Source organism: Denticeps clupeoides, unplaced genomic scaffold, assembly GCF_900700375.1.
Source record: "Denticeps clupeoides unplaced genomic scaffold, fDenClu1.1, whole genome shotgun sequence".
Taxonomy (NCBI): Eukaryota; Metazoa; Chordata; class Actinopteri; order Clupeiformes; family Denticipitidae; genus Denticeps; species Denticeps clupeoides.
In genome coordinates, this window is record NW_021629886.1 from 7,626 (window position 1) to 29,223 (window position 21,598).

Consider the following 21,598-nt stretch of genomic DNA (forward strand, 5'->3'; position numbering starts at 1 on the left):
ATGCAAATATTGCAAACATAACCAAATATTGTAATAAAATATGTGTAACAGAGAGGGTGAAGGTGTGCAAATGAGTGAAAGTCAATGTATATATATAATACATCATTTATACATAATTTTCTATTATTTCTATTATTCTCTCATTATATATGAAACTAAATATACTTTGAAAGTGAAAGTGAAGTCATTGTGATACACAGCACAGGGTGACACAACGAAATGTGTCCTCCGGTTTTAACCATGACAGGCATATGGGGAGCAGTGTGTGGGGACGGTGTTTTACTCAGTGGCACCTCAGTGGCACCTTGGTGGTGGTAGTACCCTAGTGGGTAACACACTCGCCTATAAACCAGAAGACCCAAGATCAAACCCCGCTTACTACCATTGTGTCCCTGAGCAAGACGCTTAACTCTGAGTGTAAATGTTGGCCATTCGGGATTCAAACCGGCAACTTTCTGATTACAAGTCTGTTTCTTTACCCGCTCGGCCACCATTGCCCAGAGGTGAGAGGGGGAGGAACGATGGATGACGTCCTTATACAAAAAATACTGAAGGGAAAAGTACTAAACAAAAAAGACAGTTTTTTGTCCTTATACAAAAAAGACAGAAGGGGTCCTTCTCTGTCCCAGAGTGAAATAAAGTCAGCTGCACAGTCCTACCAGCTCTTGGAGTCTACGTGTGATCACAAACAAACACGGCACTTTCACAAAACACTGTGACGCACAACAAGCCTCACCTTACGCTCATTACACCGGTGCTGATCCCTGTCCATGCCGAGATGACCTGGGTAGGGATGGTGAGGCGGTAACCACCACCTGAAAGTCCGAGAGAGGCCAGGCCAAGTGCACATCACAGGACTGGGACTTACCAGGGATTACCACATACAGGTCCTTCTCAAAAAATGAGCATATTGTGATAAAAGTTCATTATTTCCTGTAATGTACTGATAAACATTAGACTTTCATATATGCAAAAGATTCCTGAGGCTTTTAAAAACTCCCAGCCTGATTCATTCCTCAAAACCACATTCATGGGTAAGACTGCTAACCTGACTGCTGTCCAGAAGGCCATCACTGACACCCTCAAGCAAGAGGGTAAGACACAGGGTAAGAACGAATAGGCTGTTCCCAGAGTGCTGTATCAAGGCACCTCAGTGGGAAGTCTGTGGGAAGGAAAAAGTGTGGCAGAAAACGCTGCACAACGAGAAGAGGTGACCGGACCCTGAGGAAGATTGTGGAGAAGGACCGATTCCAGACCTTGGGGGACCTGCGGAAGCAGTGGGCTGAGTCTGGAGTAGAAACATCCAGAGCCACCGTGCACAGGCGTGTGCAGGAAATGGGCTACAGGTGCCGCATTCCACAGGTCAAGCCACTTTGGAACCAGAAACAGCGGCAGAAGCGTCTGACCTGGGCTACAGAGGTCAGGATGAAAGCAAATCTTGCATGTCATTCTGAAATCAAGGTGCCAGAGTCTGGAGGAAGACTGGGCAGAGGGAAATGCCAAAATGCCTGAAGTCCAGTGTCAAGTACCCACAGACAGTGATGGTCTGGGGTGCCATGTCAGCTGCTGGTGTTGGTCCACTGTGTTTTATCAAGGGCAGGGTCAATGCAGCTATCTAGCTATCAGGAGATTCTGGAGCACTTCATGCTTCCATCTGCTGAAAAGCTTTATGGAGATGAAGATTTCATTTTTCAGCATGACCTGGCACCTGCTCACTGTGCCAAAACCACTGGTAAATGGTTTACTGACCATTATTATACTGTGTTACTGTGCTCAATTGGCCTGCCAACTCTCCTGACCTGAACCCCATAGAGAATGTGTGGGATATTGTGAAGAGAAAGTTGAGAGACGCAAGACCCAACACTCTGGATGAGCTTAAGGCCGCTATCGAAGCATCCTGGGCCTCCATAACACCTCAGCAGTGCCACAGGCTGATTGCCTCCATGCCACGCCGCATTGAAGCAGTAATTTCTGCAAAAGGACCAAGTATTGAGTGCATAACTGAACATGATTATTTGAAGGTTGAATTTTTTTTATTAAAAACACTTTTTTTTATTGGTCGGATTAAATATGCTAATTTTTTGAGATAGGAATTTGGGGTTTTCATGAGCTGTATGCCAAAATCATCAATATTAAAACTATAAAAGGCTTGAACTACCTTCAGTTGTGTGTAATGAATCTAAAATATATGAAAGTCTAATGTTTATCAGTACATTACAGGAAATCTTTTGAGAAGGACCTGTACATACTGACACTGACCCTAATACTCAGGGGAAGGACACCGTGTTGTGGGGGGCGGAGCCGGTGTAGACGTGACTGGAGGAAGGAAGAAATTATTGGCCCTGTTGGCTTGCCGTAGTGGAGGGGGGTGGCTGATGGGACAGTTATGTATCATTTTTATTATTATTACTAATAATAATTATTATTAATACCAACTTCTTCCACCGTATCTGGCTCACCCCTGGATGGATGGATGGAGCCCTCAGCATTTGTCTATACTCCATTTAAAGTGCATGTATGTGTTTGTTTCAGTATTTTTTAAGTATTTAATACAAAATAATAATGTAACAACAGTCGGGGGAAAGAGAAGCTAAATTTATTTTGATGGGTTGGCTGAACACACAATTCCCTTTATTTAAAAATTTATTTCAACTCTGATCCTCCACGGCGCTTTGAAACCCATTAATTACTAAAGTAGTGGAAACAACCAATTCTCTCCATGTATCTATCTTTCTATCTATCAATGTGTGTGTACAAGCACCCTGGAAGAGAATAACTCGTTTATGTGATAATTGGATCAATTATGAGCCAATCCCATTTAGTGGGAGAATATTTTTTTGAATAGCGTTTTTGATGGGGAAGGCCCCTGTGCATGTGCTCATCACCACCCTCGCAGCGCTGTTCTTCGAATGGAGCAGAATTTGCTCAGCGTCTCATATTTACTGCGGCTCAGAACCCTTCTGGGTTTGTTTTCTCAGTCCTGCTGGGCTGGAATTGCACATCATCAGATCTCTACATGCTCATGACATTTATTGCGGTGAAATCCCTGGCATCCACGCACTTGTGAAACTGCAGAAATAAGTGTCTGCTTTCTGGTTATCTGTACCTTGGTTACCTAGTTATTAGTTACCTAATTAAGTTTAAAACATTGAGGAGGTCGCATGCAAGGTTGACAGCTCTCCTACTTCATGATTCTGAACCATTTGCTTACATTTGCATCTTCTTGCAGCTTATTTCAGAAACCTTTATCCTGAGCAACGTTCAATCAGCAATCACATGGACAGTCCCCCTGGAGACACTCAGGGTTAAGTGTCTGGCTGAGGGACACGACGGTAGTAAGTGGGGTCTGAGTCTTACTCAGCGTCCATCTCCACCCTCCCTGCAGGGATGTGTGTATATGTGTGTCTGCATTAACCAGTGCATGCTCTACACCCCAGCATCTTCTATTGAGCGCCAACATTTGATGCTGATGGGCCCTCATTACGCTGCCGTTTCACACTAGAAAAGAAGTTTAATGGCCTCTGCCTGCTCAGTGTGGCTAAGTGCGGCAATTGAGGCTCATCTGAGAGAATAGAGAGATTTATCTCCACAGGATATAACCACAAAATGCTCGTAGAGGACTGAAGCATTCGTCACTGCATTCAACACGCTGTATGTGCATGTATTATGGAATATTTTATTTTGTTTCAACTTTTACACAAAAAGCCACAGACATACAGAAGCAGAACATCCATTGTGCTACTGTTCTGAGACTGTTCATGATCCGGTTTCATGTCCACCCTGTGCAATGTTTCCTGATCGTGTTCATCTGTGTATGAATGTATAAAGCTGTCCTGTTCGTGTCTGTCGGCTCATTGTTTGGTGATGTGTCCCCTGTCGTGTGTGCCACGTATTAAACCCCTGTCTCGTGACATCGTGCGTATGCGTCCTCCTTCCTCGCCATGTCCAGCCAACAAGACAGAATGACCCGACCAGATTTGGATGCAGCCGATGCCACCCGCTGAGATCCAAGGAGCCATGGTTCGCCCGGAGGACGATTCCACGCATGGACTTCCCCCTCCGGTAATCGGCAGTTAAAAGCTGTCCTGTTTGTGTCTGTTCACTGTCGGGTCATTGTTTGGTGATGTTCCCCTGTCGCGTGACGTTGCGCGTATGCGTCCTCCTTACTCGCCATGTCCAGTCACCGTGACAGTGACGTACACTGGTACACTGGTACAAAACATAAAAGGTCAGACGTCATGTAGCTATGTATGGGGTGAAAGACAGGTGGAGCCAGCGTGCGCTACATGGGGGATAAAAGCCAGGTCCAAGACGTGTGCCTCGGCCAGTGGAGTCCGCATCTGCGTCAATAAAGTCGTTGTTTCTCTGCTGTAAGTTGCTGTACGTTTAATCATATAAAAATATAACTGCATCAGAATTTAATTCACCATATTTATTTCATGTCCTGGCACGCTGCACGATTGGACGAAATGTTCGCAGGTCAAAGGAGACGGCACCTCAAGCCACAGATTCCTAAGAGACGAACTGGCAGCTTCTGTGGATTTATACACAATGCAGCACTTTTTGACTCGATGCATTCATAACGTCCCTCCGATAATCTACGCTTTCCAAAGCAGACATTGGCAAACAGTTGCAAAATAATTCACCATCTTGCTGTGTTGACATCACTGCTTGGCTGTCGTCCTCTGCAAATAATGAAAGAAATACATCCATCTTATTTCATAGCTCTTTTTTTTTTTTTTTTCCGTACAGGGTTTGTGGAGAGCTGGATCCCATCCCAGGAATATAGGAGTGCAAGACGGGGAAAAAACGGCAAACCGTGTGAGAATCAGAACACCCATGCCGTGGCAGACGTGCTCCTGGAGAAGCCCAGGATTTATTAGTCAGGTGAAATTAATAAATATCATCTGATCACCTCCTTGGTCAGGACTAAGAACCTCTATAAACCTAGTCCGGACGTTCTTGCTGTGTGCTGATTGGTCAGTCTCTCCTAGTCCTGCAGAGGAATGTAAAACAGCGGCACAAGTCTTTCCGTCAAGGAAACGAGTCAAAATACACAAGAAGCTTAATTATTTCTGAAATGAGAGGAGAGGTTTTGAGTAGGTTGTAGAAGCTCGAGTCCTGTCTTCCCTGCATTGAGTACCCGCTCCACCCTAAAACCAACACATAAATAGAATGTAGAATGTCGCGACTTGCTGACTTCCTGATCAGATTCACGGCATTTGAGCTTGAAGTGAAAGTGAAGTGATTGTCATTGTGATACACAGCAGCACAACACACGGTGCACACAGTGAAATGTGTCCTCTGCTTTTAACCATCACCCTTGGTGAGCAGTGGGCAGCCATGACAGGCGCCCTTTCAAAACATATAAATTGGCTACATTTTTTTCTACTGAATGAACATGTATGGAAAAAAAGGGTGAACTACCTTAAATGACTGACAAGCTTTCACAAATTGTGCATTAATTAACTCTAAAGTTTTACTCAGTCACTCACTCACTCATTATCCCGGGACACTGGGTGACAGGACAGGGCAGCAGCCCACCACAAACACACAACCTTCACTCACATCGACAGACAAGTCAGAGTTGCAAAGACCTCTAATGTACATGCCTTTTAGATGTTGGGAGGAAACCGGAGAGCAAAGAGGAAACCCACGCCACCTCGGGGAGAGCATTCCAACTCTGCCCACACAAGGAGGCGTGAGACCACGTCACTAACCGCTTACCATAAAGTTTTAGTCTGTATTAAATACATTACCCCAGAGATCAACCAAAAAAAAATCCATAATCTCCATAATTATGACAACACCTGGAAGAGCGTTGAGTGAACGTGAAAGGTGAGTGAAAGTTTGACCCGCCCGTCCTCTGCCACGTTTCCCGGGATGAGCCCGGCAACGCTGCCGGCGCCGTGATGTAATTAAACGTCGTGTCGGAACAGATGATAATGACAGGCATTGTGTGCTCTGAGCCTGTTCCTCCGCTGCTCACTACACACACACACACACACACACACACACAGGAAGCGTAATGATGGAGGAGGGGAGGGAAGTGTCACCTGCAATAAGACAGAAGAGGGACGGAGACAAGCTCCCAGAAGAAGCGGAGGCTTCTCTGACAGCCAGAGAGCGAGCGAGAGATGAAATATCGGCACTCCTTGCCGCGGCGGCGCCGCCAGAACCGGGGAATTTGTTCTTGCCAAGGAAAACGGAATTTAGGCCGCGTGGGGAGGTAAACACCGCAGAGGTCACGCGACAGAGGCCATCTTATCTGCCCCTGCTCCCCGCCACTCTGGCATTTGGTGCCGGCCAGCGGGCTTTCATCTGAATGGGCGATGTCATTTCCTGCTCGCATTGTCCCCCGCCGCACAAAAGAAGCGCGCTTATCAAGATGCCGCCAGTGAACGGGGCCGATGAGCGGCGGATCTCATTGTGCTGTTTTGTTGGGTTTTTTTTTCTCCTTCTACGCTCGCCTGTTGTTAACACGGCTGCACGCGTTCGACTGCGCGGTGAAGGACAAGTCGGGACGCGGAATAATAAAACACAGCATCATGTTTTACAAATCTATCCGTTTTAGCTCTCGCAGCGATTACACATGCACGACTCCGATCTTTCTTTACATTTACATTTACAGCATTTATCAGACACCCTTATGCAGAGTGACTTACAATCAGTATTTACAGGAACAGTCTCCCCTGGAGACACTCAGGGTTAAGTGTCTTGCTCAGGGACACAATGGTAGTAAGTGGGATTTGAACCTGGGTCTTCTGCTTCATAGGCGAGTGCGTTACCCACCAGGATACTACCACCATACTTTACGGATGATGTGCAGGTGATTCACTGCTTTAAAGTGACTGATGGAGAGAAAGTAGCAAAGAAAGTAGTGGGTAAAGTGAACCAGATGAGAACAAAGTCCCAGGTTCAAACCCCATTGGGGGTTGTATTACCATTGTGTCCCTGAGCAAGACACTTAACCCTGAGTGTCTCAGGATACTACTGATTGTAACTACTGATTGTAAGTCGCTCTGGATAAGGCCGTCTGGTAAATGCTGTAAATGCAGATTTGGAATTTGGGTTCAAGAAATTGAAAAAAAAATTGATTGAGGGACAATGAGATAAATGATGGAACATAAAAACGCAAGCCGGGCCAACAACAACAGTAGAACAAGTGCAAACATTAGACTGGTTTATTGTCTATGAAATCCGTACGGACCCTAGAGTGGAGGGGTTCAACACAAAGAGCACTACACGGGTCTGCTCTGGCCAGCTAATCCTGGTGTGTCTAGACAGAAGATCCTCGTAACTAGCCCCTCCACTTCCTGTTTCTCGCAGACATGCACTAGTATGCAATTCACAACACACTGCAGTGAGTAATAAAGGGACAACGTGAAAACACCCCCCTTCCACAAAAGAGTCCTGAAGCATGGGCTGAGATGGCTCTGGCCGTTACTGGGTTGAATGCAAGGCCTTGCGACCTTTTTGCCTACTTCAGCAGAAGTCCTTCTCTCTTCCTTTGGCTCTGAACGGGGTGATGGCGTAAGGAGATTAGAGTGGCGCTCGGCGGTAATAATACACCCGTGCTGATACAACAAAAGCCTCATTAACAGGCAAATACCAGGTGCGAGTGCTTCAGCGCAGGCCCGCCTCGATACCTCGCAACCCATCGCTGAAAGTCAAGCGTCTCGTGTACACGGGCAATAAAATCAAATTCGACAACAGCGCCGCACGTTTAACTGGCGGCGCTTGTCAATTAGTCTCTTTAAAAAACACGTATGTACTCACATCGCTGAAAACAAGCCCAACATCTTTTATTATGAGCACCTTGTGACTCGCTATGGAATATCATCTTCCTAAGTGCTTGTTAACTTTTTAATTTATCCCACGGGGTTGCATGGGAATAAATACAAGCGGGCTAATAGGATTGCAGCTGCAGCGAAATAATAAAACAAAAGCGACAAAGGAGGACGGCGCCCCCGCTGCGGAAAACCCATCAGGCAACAACTTCCAGTGTGAACCCTTCATAACGGCAGCATTATGAAATGGGATGTTGTGACACCATATTAAGCACACTGTAAGTCTGTGTTATTATGGATTCATGGTGAAAGTCATCATGGTTTTAATTTAGCCAGAGCGATGAGCTGAAATGTCTGCAATATTGGCTAAGCGTGTGTGCAATTATTTACGAGCAAATACGGATGCAGAGGCTCATGGAGAACAGGAAATTACTCTCTGTGGTAACACAATTCATCACGAATTGTATATTGTACCAGACAAAAAAAAAAACACTACGCCTGCATTGTGATGACTTTATAGTCTGCATTGCACAGTTTCATCCCGCTGTTTTCATTGGCTGAGAGGAGTCCTGCATGTGACAATGGGCCAGGATTAAAGAACTGATAATGTGCGTGGCGGTGTTGGGCGGTGTAACGAATTAGCTCAAGAGGAAATATCTATAATTAATTATAACTGGTTATAATTAACAATAAACATTTAGATTAGATTTTGGGATAAACTGTAGCAGAATTAATGTTACAATTACTTGATCTGTCCGTCCACGGAGCAGATAATATAATTATTTATCAATTCTGGGAACGATTATCCCCCCTCTTGCCAGGAAAGGTAGCTTTCCCACTAGCAGTAACTTAGCATGTAAACTTAAAGGGTCAAACGTTCAGTGACTCCAGATGTGAGCAGCACACAGAAACAAACGATTGTGAATTTAAAGAATTTAATAAACACGGCTATAGGTAACATACAACAATTAGACAAACATATACATACAGGGTAAAGAAAGTGATGAAAAGAGAATGGCAGTATTACACATCAATTACCACAGCCTAATGAGAATCGCCAGAGAATTCTTATGTTCACCTTAAAAAGGGGTTTAGACGTGCATAGTTACTTGCATTGGTCCTTATTTCATGCAAAGAGTCCTGATGCTGTAGGGTCACGATCCTTGATCCGTAGGTCTGGCGTTGGAGGTTCTCCTTGAAGGTAAATATTGCCAAAGAGTAACAAAGTGTTGAAAGAAAAGGTGTCTCGGAAGGAAGAAGAGAAAATCTGAGCATTCGTGCCTGTGTGACGCTCCCTTTTGAATGCTTTCTGGCACGCCCATCATGTGGCCTGAATAGCCAATCACAAGTGTGACATCTTGGCGGGAGAAGTTCCCCTTTGTCTGGGTTTACGACTGACCGGAATGTTTATGGCTGGTCCAGAGAGAGACTGTAGTTTGTTGCAGTTACAATTTCTACCTTATAGGAATTGTATGATGTATTTTGTGATCACATGGTATGCATCACTGTTCCAGTAGTAAAGAGAAGTTCCTTCTGACACCAAGAAAGGGACCTTTAGGAGGTAGGAAAGTAGAGATACACTTATACACTTAATTATAGGTAATTAAAGTTTACCTAATGTACAATAGAAAGTTGTAACTAGTATAATTCATACAAGGGAACGTACACACAACGCGTGCATATACGGGATCCACTTATAATCACATATTCCTAGCACAAGATACAGACAATATGTTTTAAGTGTGTGCGTGATTGTGTATTGCGACGGTGGGGCCAGGCAGGAGGTCTTTGGAATGCTTTGAAGCTTGGAGCCCCGATGAGCAGTTTGCAGACCCCGTCTGCTTCGCATCGTCTTGGTGACAGTGGGGGCAGACGGGACAATCAGGCTGAGGGTCCAGGTTGTAATTTGTATGTAAATGTCAAAGGTTAAAAGGTTCTTTGAAGATCAACCATCTATGATCCTACGCAGACGCTACATTTGTGACAGTGGGGGAAGACGGGACGATCAGAGTGAGGGTCCAGGGTTGTAATTGGTATGTAAATGTCAAAGGTTAAAAGGTTCTTTGAAGATCAACCATCTGTGATCCTACGCAGACGCTACAAATCCCCCCTTGTGGCTGAAAAGTGTTCAACTAGAAACCTTATCAGACACATTGGATCATGAAGGTGGGATGACAGATGGATCCTGTAAGTCAGATAGCAGGTGGATCAGCAAGCCTTTGGGTCTTCCATCCGGGTGTTCCCCTTGGTCAAGTTCAGCACTGCCTCCGCCTGGGGTACTCTCCTACGGCGGTTTTTCTTGAAAGGTCCGGGGAAATGCAGCCGTGCACCGGTTCATGGACCTTTGCACCAAATTTACTCTGTTAAACAGGACGGAGGCAAGGCCGAGAGTTAGGGTGCAACTGATCGCTGTGGCGAGGCAAAGAGCTGTGTCGGCCGCAGTCCAGGATCGGGCAACAGGAAAGTTGGTCTGGACAGGTTGCCTAGACAATGCTTGGAGGGCTGTGTCGATTGGGGTGATATCAATTATCTGAGACCCCCCTTCCTCAATGCTCTGTTCCAGTTCGGGCTCCAGGGTGAGGCTGTGATCCTTGAAGAAAGATGGAAGTTCCACCGCAGACTGGTACTCGTCGCTTGGTGTGTCGTGAGCATATATTAGCATGACCCCCCTTAGGCACTGTGGCACCACAAGCCTTGGCGCAGTGACGTCATCAGGGCAGTACCCAAGAATATTGTGCGTCACACACAGCATAGGTTTCACGTTGAGTAGTGCTTTGAGGGTTGGCGTATTGGCCATTTGTGCAGCTGTGATAGGGCGGTTGGAGGGGTCAGAGAGGTGGTGAGGGATAGTGTGTATAGCTGGGTCAGAGGCCTGCATGTCAGCAATGTCCATGGTGGTGATTTGAGGAGCCAGCGTAAGCGGCTGTGAGGCGGTCATTGAAGTGGGCAGAGTCTGTTTGCTGCGGGTTATGGCAGCCACATTAAGGGTGGGTGGGTGGGAAGGTGGATGCCATAACTCGCCGTGTAGTGCACCTGCTGTAGCCAGCTGGAAAGTGCATAGTGATGACCTTGAACCTTGCTCTTGGGTCGGTGTGTTCCCGCAGTTGTTGGCGAGACCTTCTGTGGCCTTTGTGACCTGGCAGTCTGTCTGGCGTGATCTTGGTGACTGAGGAGGCAGAGGTTCTCGCACTTGAGCCCAAATTTTTAGATGTTTGAAGTCCAATAGGGGCTCAAAGCGGTCTAGCAGGTCTTTTCCAATAAGGAGAGGGTATGTGTCAAATGGAGAGATGTACACCGGGTGTACTAAGGTCATAGGGCCGATGGTTAGGTGGATGGGAGCTAGTTGTTCTAGTTGTACATCATTTTGGCTGTATGATTGTACGTTCAGCACACAGTTCTTATATTCGAGAGTTCGATTCTGTCTCTTGGCAGCAATCTGAAGTCTGTCGAAAAGCTGGGCTGACATCAGAGTCAGGTCTGCTCCCGTGTCCACCAGGGCCTCTAGCCTTACCTCATTCTCCAAAGTGGTGGTCAGGTACAGTTTCTTGGCTACCCCCCTTTCAATTAGGTTCCCCAACAGTCTTGGTATTGGGGCTTGTGTGGTAATCGGTAAGCAGTCAGGACCAGTCTCCCGTGACTCTTCCGGCAGACAGACCACCAAGACAGCACTCTCAGGTACATCAAGGTCCTGGCTTGAGGTGTGATGCTGGGAGTTGGCTGGTTCTGATGGTTCCATAGTAATCTGCTGTGGTTGCGTGATATCACTTGGTGGTGGGACCTCTCGTTCTGTGGTCAGCAGAGGATTATGTTTGAGTTGGTTAGGAGGATTATGTTGAGGGGACTTTGATTGGGTGATAGGGTCAGACTGCACGCTTAGTCATGCCTGATCTGACTCATCCTTTTTGCCCCCCCTCTGGTGCCTTTCCTGGAGGAGTTCCTTCAAAACTCTCATGATCTCTGCTGCTTCAGATGTGGCTTCCCAGTTTGGTCCTGCTGGTGATTTAAATCTGGACTGATCCAGAGAGTGTTGAGAAGGGTTCGGCTGCTGCCAATCTGATCTTGACGCTTGTGTTGCTGAAAATTGGCTCCTTCTGGGTCGTCTCTTTCCTTCCCATGTGGCTTCATCCCTTGGGTTGGAGGGTGGTTGTGACCTGTCCCAGGATCTTCCGGAATGACCAGTTTGGTGTTTGTGTCGGGCCCCGTCATGTCCACGCTGCCCCCTGTTGGCTGGAAAGGTTCGTGACCATCTGTTGTCATGGTGGCTTTGCTCGGCGCCCTCTAGAGTGAGTTCTGCACTCTGAGTGGAGACAGGATAGATGGTGTGGGTTTTCGCTGTCTTTTCCGAAACAGCTCTTTGTTTGGCGAAGGCCTTGTGGGCCAAGTCTCTCAGCTGTTGGGTGGACATCGTCCGTGGGCATGCCAGAACCCCCAGATAGTGGCTTACTGTGGGGTGCAGGTTCCGGAGGAACAGGGATCTGAAATTGAAATCGTCCTCCATTCCTGGCTCGTTGCGTGCTCCGAAGTAGGCCTGTCGGAGTCTGTTGTAGTAGGCTTGCGTGGTTTCCTGTCTGCCCTGTTTAAGGTCCATGGCAGTGATCAGTCCATGCTCTGATTCTGGGTCAGAGAACTCCCTGATTAGTGCTTGCTGCAGTTGCTGATGATCCATTTTGACGCTCTCTGGCTGTCGGTCCAGGAAACTGCGCACCTCACGGCTAGCAGTGATTCTGAGCAGATAAAGTCTGTCGCGTGTGGTAGCGTTAGCGACAGTTTGCAAGTGGAAGTCCACATCATCGAGGTATGAGTGGACATCATGGCCTCCTGCAGGGTTGGGAGTGAAAATAGGAATGTTCCTCGCCAGCTTATCCAGTTCCTTGGTTGACACACCATGACTGGAATGTAGTCTTTGAGAGGGTTCCCACCCCCTTGCTGCTGGCGGGGGGTTTGGGATGCTGGCAGGTGATGTCCTGTGCACTGGGCTCTCCTCCCTTTTGCTGCTGGTTAGGGGAAACTCTGCGGGGTGCATCTCTCTTCTAGGGTCATCGTGCAGTCTGTATGAGTGCTTGAGCTCTCTGCGAACTGTGTCAAGTTCATGTTTCAAATAGTCTCTTTGTTGGGACAGAGTACTGACCTCGGCCCGGGCAGTTTGCAGGTGGCCCTCACAGGCCCTTGCCCAGGCTTCTCTTTCTTTAAGTTCAGTCTCTGCTCTCATCAGGAGGGTCTTAGCCTCGTTGAGATTTTCCCTCAGCTCTTCTCTGGCGTCCTTTTCCTGCTCTTCCCGGTGTGCTGTGTCCACGCGGAGATCAGTCAAGGCGTTCTGGAGTCTCTCCAATTCCTCCTGTAGCTCTGGGTGCTGTTTGTGTGCTGTCCTGTCCTGAGTCTCCAGTTGCTCCAGTTGTCTTCGAACGAGCGTCAGATTCCTCTGTGCTCTCTCATCCTGAAGCTTTAGTGCTGCAGTCCGCCGTTCCTGGTGGTGGATTGTTGCTTCACTCAGCTTTGCCTGGCCGAGGAGGTTGTGAGCCAGTGATGCGGTGATCTTGGCCAGCTCCTTGTGGCTGTAGTCCTGCGTCGGATCGCGGGCCATCAAGATGCTCAGGTTGTCGTCAATCTGCTCTTGGCTCAGGTTCTGCAGGTCCCCGGTGGGTTCATGAAGAAGATTGCTAGTCAGGGCGTTCAGCCAGACTTCTAGACGATCCCAGTGGGCCTCAGGGCTGGATGATCGAGACATGTTGGCTTGCTGGTCAGGCGAGAGAGGGAGAGAAAGGGAGCGAGAGAGGGACAGCACAAAACAAAACCAATGCAAGTCCTACCAGTGTTAATGACTGCGCCTATAGTACTTAGATTTGACTGCGTGACAGTCTTAAGACTTTGGCAGCTTGGGTTGTCAATGTATTACTCAGCCTTCCCTGATGATTCTCAAAGGTTTGGTAAACAAACAGAAACCAGGTGAAGACAAACAAACAAATACGCCAAACACAGAGGAGAGGTATAGGATTGGTAGGAGCACTACCTATAAGTAAACACACAGGTGTAGAACATAGAAATCGATTCTAAATTTAAATTCAAACACTGTTTAGACTAAAATTTAAATAAATCCAAACAGGAGAGAGAGAGGCTTGACTCAGTAATAACAAGAATCAAGTTAAGAGGCAAAGAGTCAGACTAAGCCTTTCAGATAAACTGGCAGGCTTAGGCCAACCCACCAAGAAAACCCACCTACTGAGACCGGCCACAAGGTGGCGTGGGTGAGCCCCAAGGGTTAGAACAGAGGGGGTGGAGTTGGAATTTAGGAGTGTTAGACAGGGTGTGGCAGGACTTCTTCGCTGCCTTTCACACATTAACAATTAAAAACAGGAATTCTTCGCTGCTTTAAAACAAATGCAATTTAGCTGCACCAAAAGGGGTGTGTGGCAGGATTTCTTCGCTGCCGTTACACACTAAAAATTAAAAACGGGATTTCTTCGCCGTTTTTACACAAATGCAGTTAGTTGCACAGCAATGTGTGGGCAGGATTTCTTCGCCGCCTCTTACACACTAACAATTAAAAACAGGGTTCCTTAGCTGTTTCTACACATATGCATTTAGGGCTCTCATTTACGAATAAGGCCTATAAAAAGATGACAAGAGGAACGTCGCTCAAATCAATCTTTATCGCGATGAAGGAAGATTTCTTCGTTCCAACAGGCGATCTGATAATATTAAAATGTACAGCAAGGAGATTTCTTCGTCTTTACAGCACAATTTTAATATTATGAACTAATGGCTGTGTACTTTAACAGACAATGGCTGTTGAAATACACATATGGAGGTGGTCTTGAACCAACCAATCACGAGAGTGAGTCTTGCCTCACTTTAAGCTTGCATAAAAACACAAAAAGATTGTTACTGAGTTTGCTCACAAAATAAGTTTGAACGTGCCCGCATTCTCCACCATTAAATGTAACGAATTAGCTCAAGAGGAAATATCTATAATTAATTATAACTGGTTATAATTAACAATAAACATTTAGATTAGATTTTGGGATAAACTGTAGCAGAATTAATGTTACAATTACTTGATCTGTCCGTCCACGGAGCAGATAATATAATTATTTATCAATTCTGGGAACGATTATCCCCCCTCTTGCCAGGGAAGGTAGCTTTCCCACTAGCAGTAACTTAGCATGTAGCTTAAAAGGTCAACGTTCAGTGACTCAGCTGTGAGCAGCACACAGAAACAAACGATCGTGAATTTAAAGATTTTAATAAACACGGCTATAGCTAACATACAACAATTAGACAAACATATACATACAGGGTAAAGGAAAGTGATGAAAAGAGAATGGCAGTATTACACATCAATTAACCACAGCCTAATGAGAATCGTCAGAGAATTCTTATGTTCACCTTAAAAAGGGGTTTAAACGTGCATAGTTACTTGCATTGGTCCTTATTTCATGCAAAGAGTCCTGATGCTGTAGGGTCACGATCCTTGATCTGGCGTTGGAGATTCTTCTTGAAGGTAAATTTTGCCAAAAGAGTCAAAGTGTTGAAAGAGGTGTCTCGGAAGGAAGAAGAGAAAATCTGAGCGTTCGTGCCTGTGTGACGCTCCTTTTTGAATGTTTTCTGGCACGCCCATCATGTGGCCTGAATAGCCAATCACAAGTGTGACATTTTGGCGGGAGAAGTTCCCCTTTGTCTGGGTTTACGACTGACCGGAATGTTTATGGCTGGTCCAGAGAGAGACTGTAGTTTGTTGCAGTTACAATTTCTACCTTATAGGAATTGTATGATGTATTTTGTGATCACATGGTATGCATCACTGTTCCAGTAGTAAAGAGAAGTTCCTTCTGACACCAAGAAAGGGACCTTTAGGAGGTAGGAAAGTAGAGATACACTTATACACTTAATTATAGGTAATTAAAGTTTACCTAATGTACAATAGAAAGTTGTAACTAGTATAATTCATACAAGGGAACGTACACACAACGCGTGCATATACGGGATCCACTTATAATCACATATTCCTAGCACAAGATACAGACAATATGTTTTAAGTGTGTGCGTGATTGTGTATTGCGACGGTGGGGCCAGGCAGGAGGTCTTTGGAATGCTTTGAAGCTTGGAGCCCCGATGAGCAGTTTGCAGACCCCGTCTGCTTCGCATCGTCTTGGTGACAGTGGGGGCAGACGGGACAATCAGGCTGAGGGTCCAGGTTGTAATTTGTATGTAAATGTCAAAGGTTAAAAGGTTCTTTGAAGATCAACCATCTATGATCCTACGCAGACGCTACATTTGTGACAGTGGGGGAAGACGGGACGATCAGAGTGAGGGTCCAGGGTTGTAATTGGTATGTAAATGTCAAAGGTTAAAAGGTTCTTTGAAGATCAACCATCTGTGATCCTACGCAGACGCTACACAATGGGGCTCTAGACTAGACTATAGAAATGTGATTGGCTTTTGATGAGGTCTTTGCACAGGGATGATTTCAATTCTCGTCCCCATCTGTCCCAGAATATATCAAATCCCTCAGCACCTCATCCCCAAAAACTATCCCCATCCCATCCCTGCATTCACCAAAACAGTAACAATACTGGAACACCAGCAGCACCCACCTTAACAGGGTAGAATCTGTTCTAAAAGCTATTCGAATGTTGAAACTATTGTTTTTTTTCAAGGATTGATGAAGCCATGGAGATTTGAACAATATGAAGCGGTGTACCTACGCATGAATAAAATACAGCATAATTATTTCTCATGACTTTGACCTGTTTACCCAGTTTTACCTTCCTCATCATTTAAACAAACAGACATTTTATTGGAGTTCATAATGTATGTATTTCTCAGACCCTGTAAAAGCCAGTACCTGTAAAAGTCTTCTAGATTTCATACTTTTCATTTCACATGTGAGGCTATTTAGCCCACAGTTTTACTCCCGGCATCATTAAACAGATGTGTGTGTGATATGGGCGGCTCATTAATTATCTGCAGAAATAAATTGCCATGTTATTAATAAATTCTTCATAAGATTAACTAAATGATGTACTGTTTAGCCCATCTTCCGCTTAATGACTTTTTCATGGTGTCATTTTTTTTTTTTACGTCAAAGGAAACAGAAGGCTAGTCTCTTAATCTCAAGGCTTCCCAAGGTCAGTGTATATGTTCACATCCAATGCCTGAACAGGTTTATTAGAGACTGATTAATGCTAACATATGGATTTTGGTAAAAAAAAAAGGATCTGCATCTACCATGTCAATAAAGACATCTTCAGAATTCAGCGAAGTTAGATTTTTAGCCCTCTGTCTGTCCCAACCTGCATACCAGTTCACCCAGGCAATAAACATTTAAAATGCTTGATAGCAGGCCACATGGAGTCATCTGAACAAATAAACCAGAATACTTGCAGGGCTTGCTGAACCAGAAAGACCTGAGCCTTGCAGAAGTATCTACTAACACTGGTTCAATAGAAACTACTCTCATTACATGACACGGGCACTGAAGAGACAAGAAAGCAAAACCTGCGTCAAGAGTTTGTACTGTTATTTAAAATGATTCCTTAGGCAGTAATCCTACATTCATTAGCCTACAGCGCTCTATAGGCACAGCAAACACTGAGCTTCTGGGAAGGATGAAGGCTTTATTGGCTGCATGTGTACAAGATGCAAGGTAGAAAGCAATTTTAATGACAGTTTTTGTTTGAGTGACATGTCAACCTCAGGGAAAAAAACTGAAGACATAAACAATTTCACTGATTTGAGTCTAATTTTAATTTAAATTTAATTTACATCATATTATGGAACAGCTTTTGCAAACCATGGGGGATTTCAGAAGTCACACTGAAAAAGTGAACACTGTCAGTAGCATTACAGTAAAGTAAAATAATAATAAAAAACTATTTACTCATAAGTATAAATTAAACAGCTTAGTTTAAAAGAGCAAACTAATATTTTTTGACTAAAACATTAAACAAACAACAGCTACAGTGCACCCATACACTGTAACAAGTGAACGTTGGCTAAATCTAAAAAAAAAATTAAGTAATCTGTCACATCTAATATTTTAGCAATAAATCACTCAAACCAGCAGTAACAGATTACAATTTACAAGTTTAGCCAGTGTTAACTTTTTTCAGTACAGTTAGAGCTACATAAAAAAAAACACATTATAAATAGAAAAGAAAGTGAAGTAATTGTCAACGAGAAACACAGCACACTACATGGTGACACAACGAAATGCATTCTCTGCTTTTAACCATCACCCTTGGTGAGCAGTGGGCAGCCCTGACAGGCGCCCGGGGAGCAGTGTGTGGGGATGGTGCTTTGCTCAGCGGCACCTTGGCGGTTCTGGACTCAAACTGAGAATCTTCTGATTACGGGGCCGCTTCCTTACCCACTAGGCCGCCCGCCTGGCCAACCACTGCCTCACTACTACCACTACACTAACACTACTACAGTCCCTGACAAAAGTCTTGTCACTTATCTATTTTGTAGAAGCTATTAACCTGACTTAATCAATTGGTGTTAGAAATAGCTCTGCATTGAAATAAATGAGTTTCACTGAAAAAAGATTAATCGTTTAATCAAGACAGAAAGGTCAAATTTTCTATACAGAAATTGAACAAATTTACTGCAAATACAAAAACTTGTCAGCAAATTAAGTACTGTGCTGTGAGATCCAAATTGAATATATTGTATGACTCCCATGAGCTTGAAGGACTGCATCCATGCGGTTTGGCAAGGATTCATACAATTTATTGATTAAGTAATCAGAAAATAGCAAAGAAAGCAGTCTTGCATGCCTCCCAGAGTTCATCAATATTCTTTGGTTTTGTCTTCCCTGCTTCCCCTTTCATCCTACCCCACACATGCTCAATGATGTTCATGTCTGGTGACTGGGCTGGCCAATCCTGGAGCATCTTGATCTTCTGCAATATTTGCAGTGACTGTGGTGTAATTCAACAGAAGATTCATCTGAAAAATCCAGTTTTCCAGCATCCATCCTTTTAGCAGGTTGTGGGCCTTGGCACACGGTTTTTCCATTGTCTTATGTTTAGTGCTGGCTTCTGGGCACTGATTCCACCATGGAAGCCGTTTCGAGACAGAATCGAAAAAACTGTTCTGGTTGACACAGGGACTTCAGGTGACCAGGTCTCGTGGAGCTCTTCTCCAGTGGAAAATGGGCTGGCCTTAGATTTTCGAGCCAACTAACGGTCCTCTCGATCAGTTGTCTTTCAGGGTCTGCCTGACCTGGGCTTGTCAAATACGTCTCCAGTCTCTTCAAATCTTTTTTTTATCCTCTGTACTTGACGCTGAGACACACTGAAGGTATCTGCCACATCAGCAGTGGATCTGGTCTCCAGCCTCTTGATAATCGACACTTTAGTCTCAAGGTGAATGTTTGCAGAGGTCTAGTTGCAGTTGATGTGAAGGTCTAGTGTACTGGGCTTCTTTTTATACCCCTGAGACCTAATTGATCCATTATTAGTCACAGCTCATATGACAAGGCGACAACTCTTATGTCTTTGCAAAAATTGACTCCATGGGCTTTACCAAGCTTTGAATATTAGAATACTTTTTGACATTTTTTTTTGTACTGAGACATTATTACAAAAGCTGTTGGGAATAAAATGAGCCATTCTTGATCAGAAATATATTTCAGCAGCACTTCAGGCCAATTTGTTCACAAGACTTTTGTCAGGGAGTGTACGTCCTGTAGTAATTACAGATAAAAAGAGGGCAAATGTCTTTGACCTGAAGTCTAAAAAATACATTTGTAGGAATATGTTATGAAGAAATGAAAAGTGAGTTTTACAAATGAAATTAAAACTGAAACAGGACTGTGAATGGTTCCCTGATGCACTTTTCTGCTTTTCTGCAAAAGACATGGCCTTTCTGTATTTTCAGACTGTCAGTTCAGCATATAGGCAGACAATGAAAGACACATCATAGATTGCTGACTCCACTGGTAGACACAGCTGTCAGTGTGGGAAAGAGTCCAGATGCTGAGCAAAGCAGAGGATGCAGTCACAAGGTCTCATGAGAAGGCTTAGTCATAAGCTTGCCTTCATTTATGATTACAGGAACCAAACACACAAAGGCTTCCAGTGTCAATCCACGCCCGCATGATGGTGTTCATTGCCAGAATACAGCTGGGCGTGGCTGGAAAAGCCTGTAATCGCTGCTCTTGATTGACACAGCAAACCTGGTCTGTGGCATTGCTTGATAAACCCCTAAATCTGCCCCCGCATCGACTGGGGTCTGTCATCTCTGTGAAAATCATGCGGCGATGCGCGGATGGCGGCCATATGGGCCAGCACCTTGCAGGCAGACGAGTGGGCTTCTGCTGCTGTCCAGCTCTATCATTTAGCGGCCACAGCTCTGCATGTGCCGTCAAGAGTGAAGTGGTGAAGAGGCTGGAGCCTCCCCCCCCCCCCCACCTCTGCTGTTATTACTGTGTAAATGCTGGCGTCAGGCCCGATGGAGAAATTCGGCCGTCAAGGGGAATTCCAGCTCCTGTTTCGACGAATAAATTCGCTGTCAGTCAAATGCCCTTGCATTTGTGATGTGGGTGACAGGGGCTTGACAGCTGAGACGAAGACATTAATGCAATGTCAGAACCTTATCTCTTGTGTAGTAGCAACAGCTCTCTTTCATAACGCCAGGGTTCGGGTGAAGCAGGAAAAAAAATTGTAGACAAACAGGCAAAGGAGGGTGTTGACACGCAAAGACGTCTACTAACGGCTCGTTTGTAACTTTTTTAATTAACTCATGACTATATTAATGCTCACATCAGCGAGTGCAGGTGCTGCTTGAGGGTGACTATGGTGCGGGCCGGTTTGTCAAGGTCGCACACGTGCACTTTTAGTGAGTATGTAATTTATTTAAATGTTACATGTAGCACCAAGAGTGGTTTCGTTTCACTATGTACTGCAAGTAGACGAATTGACAACAAAGCTCACTTGAACTTGACAATGGAAATGTGAGGAATGGGCAGAAACTGGCCGCCGAGAGTAGGGATGTCGGCATCAATGATCAGCATGACAGAACGCGAGTTCCTGCTGTCAGACGGGCGTCCAGAGGAAATGAGAGGCCTTCGTGGCGTCTAGTCGCCAGCTGTACCCTGCAGCGCTACCTGAGGCCCAGAGGTGCCCACTTCTGTTTGTCTCGATTTACTCAGGAAGACTCGCCTTCTCCCCCTTCCTCTGACATACGACAAAAGAGAGGACATTGATTTCTTTGCTCAGATCTCCCGGCTTTACAAAAATAACACCAGTCTGGGGGAAGAAAAGGAGGTCATTGAGTCAATAAATTATTGATTTCCTTAAGAAGGTAATTCCGCAGTTCCCTTTCTTCTGTCCCTCTCGCTCACCCATGCTCTTCTGCTGAAAAGGTACACAGTAAAGACCTCGGAGCCAAATGCTTGCCTTGCAAAACACTTCCAAGATCAAGGAGCAAAGTGCACAAGGTTCGGGAGTGACGTCGGCTTCGCCGAGAGGAGGGTGGGGGTGTTTTGGAGTTTCGTGTCACTGAGGCACTACTTCATGCATAGGTGCCCATATCTGGCATTTCCTCAGCAAAGTGCCTGATCAATAATGAAAGGATGCATGCGGCAGAGAACACTGGAAGGTGAATGAAATACAGACAAATAACGTAAATAAAAATAGGACTAAATTCTCGTTTATCAGGGGATTTCTTAGCTCAGTGTTTTTGAGGGTACAGTGGGGGGAAAAAACTTGAACAACCTGCATGTTCACCTGCCAAATGAACACCCCCAGGCCATGGGCGTTACATAATGAATGTCTGAACCAGAAAGTTGCAGCAAGATTTACGCA